This window comes from Taudactylus pleione, unplaced genomic scaffold (assembly GCF_031769625.1).
Source record: "Taudactylus pleione unplaced genomic scaffold, aTauple2 ptg001606l, whole genome shotgun sequence".
Classification (NCBI taxonomy): Eukaryota; Metazoa; Chordata; class Amphibia; order Anura; family Myobatrachidae; genus Taudactylus; species Taudactylus pleione.
Genome location: NW_028286003.1, coordinates 87,501 through 89,891, shown reverse-complemented (window position 1 = coordinate 89,891; position 2,391 = coordinate 87,501). Strand labels below are relative to the sequence as shown.

At 54.6% G+C, this 2,391-nt stretch overlaps 1 protein-coding gene across 1 annotated transcript in view; it reads left to right on the top strand.

The window, feature by feature from the left end:
• Positions 1–1,954: 1,954 nt before the first annotated feature.
• MEAK7 (MTOR associated protein MEAK7) overlaps positions 1,955–2,391 on the top strand; it is a 61,337-nt gene continuing 60,900 nt past the window's right edge. Inside the window, exon 1 of the mRNA XM_088464175.1 lies at positions 1,955–1,997. The gene's annotated coding sequence lies outside the window, so the exon portion shown is untranslated. The remainder of the gene's footprint in view (positions 1,998–2,391) is intronic.

Genomic DNA, 2,391 nt, shown 5'->3' with positions numbered 1-2,391 from the left:
ATCGATAAATATTTGCGGCATATTCCCTGAAAATACTAATTTTCCATGGATACCTGCAAATATTTATTATCCCCCAGATGTATTATTGAGGGACCACGGCAGATATCTCCGCTACCTGCCGCGGCTACTCCATTCCTGGCAGCAGACGCAGACCACATACTGTACATGTTTATGGGGGATGTGATGCTGTCAGGTTTACCAAGCATTCCGCAGCTTGGCCCCTGCAGCTGCGGATGGCACTGTGCCGCGGTAACCTATGGGCTATACTACGTCAAGTGCACCAGGTGAGGCACCCCCCCCCCTGCACATTGGAGGGACGTCCACCTTTCCGAGCCCCTGTCCCTTAATACTGACACATGCAATTTGATACATCCCGGCGCTATAATCGCATCCTGCAGTGCGATCATAGGCGCTAATATCGCTCCCAGATCGCATTGCAAATGACTGATATTGGGCCCCTAGTGCTGCACCTCTCCCCTGGAACGCTGTCATATTCTATCAGACTTTTATCATCAAAGTTCTGTATCACCGCGCAGGAAACGTTCTACAGAAGAACACGAGCGATATGAATGTAGACGTCACGCTGGAGCAGCGGCGCAGAGACGCTATGGGTGTAATCTCAGAGCATGTACATATCACGTGACAATCATACAGTTATAGATGGCGGCATACAGGATGGACAGCGCGCAAATGGCTGGATGCCGCAGGCCACACGGGACAGATGTACTAAGCTCTGGAAAGTGATAAACTACCAGACAATCAGCTCCTGTCAATTTTCAAATGCAGCCGGTAACATGGTAGTTAGGAGCTGATTGGCTTGTAATTTATCACTTTACAGAGTTTAGTACATCTCTGCCCCCTGGGGACGTTGGGTTCAGAGGGTCCTGCTCGTGAGAGATTACAGGCTAGAGCAGTGATTCTCAAGCCTCAAGTTTTCTTAACAGGCCATGCTTTAAGGATTCCTGACTCACCTGTGCCTGACTTTAAGAAATCCAGAAAACATGATCTGTTCGGAGCACATGAGGATTAGAGATGAAAGACCACTGGGCTAGAGCAGTGTTCCCCAATTATGTACCACTTACAGGGCCTCATTCAGAGGCGGTCGGAGGATGCAAGCGGTCGCTCACAAACTGGGCGGCCACTTCCATCCTGACCGCCCGCCTCTGTTGCGGTCATTAGGCTGTGGGTTAACACCCACAGCTCTAACGACCGCTCCGGTGATGGTCGCGATGGTCAGAGACCATCGGGGAATACGACGAGACCGTAGGGTAGGGTCTCACTTGTCATAAGCCCTGGAGAGCTTCTAACTCTGTCAGAGCCGGAAGCTTTCCACTGACATCACTAGTCGTGCGCATGCTCTGTGGGGGGCCATCGACCCGGTCCGAAAGCATCGGTGCTAACAACCGGGTCTGAATGACCCCCACAGTCCAGGTACTAAGGATAGCCATGCATGAGCACAGGTGCCTCAATGATTACCTCAGTCAGTGTGAATTACCCACCTGTGGTGAAGCAGGGAAACCCCTAATGTCTGGGCTGTGACTGGACCACGAGGACCCTGGGAACTCCCTGCCCCGAGCCCCCAGCCAGACACCCCCTGTCCTCACCCCTGTCCCCCAGCTCCTCACCCCTGTCCCCCAGCTCCTCACTCAGGGCACTCCCTGTCACCTGCTGTCCCACCGCCCTGAACACCCTAGCTCTGTGCCCCCAGCCCTGAGCCCCCCTCTCCCCGGGCTCCCCTGTCACCTGTCGGGAGAATGTCCCCTCATGACAGAACAGTGAGTGAGCAGCACACAGGGCGGGCACTAGGACCTGAGGTAAATCTGCCAGTCTTCAATATGGCGCCGCTATGTATCTGCCCCTTCATTGGCTCCTCCTTGCCCAGTGGCCACCTGCCAATCACATCGCTCCGGAGCAGTGCAGCCGGGTAGGCGGGGTCTAATGACATCACTGGTCCTGATTGCCCGGCTCTGGCTGAGCTGCTGAGGACGCTGATCCGGGTCAGTGTAACACGTGATCCACAGGGACGTTGTTGTGTCCCCCCAACCTCTAGGACTGTCTCTTCTCCCTCTCCCACCTCTAGGACTGTCTCTTCTCCCTCTCCCACCTCTAGGACTCTGTATTCGCCCTCTCCCACCTCTAGGACTCTGTATTCTCCCTCTCCCACCTCTAGGACTGTCTCTTCTCCCTCTCCCACCTCTAGGACTGTCGTCTCCCTCTCCCACCTCTAGGACTGTCTCTTCTCCCTCTCCCACCTCTAGGACTGTCTCTTCTCCCTCTCCCACCTCTAGGACTGTCTCTTCTCCCTCTCCCACCTCTAGGACTGTCTCTTCTCCCTCTCCCACCTCTAGGACTCTGTATTCGCCCTCTCCCACCTCTAGGACTCTGTATTCT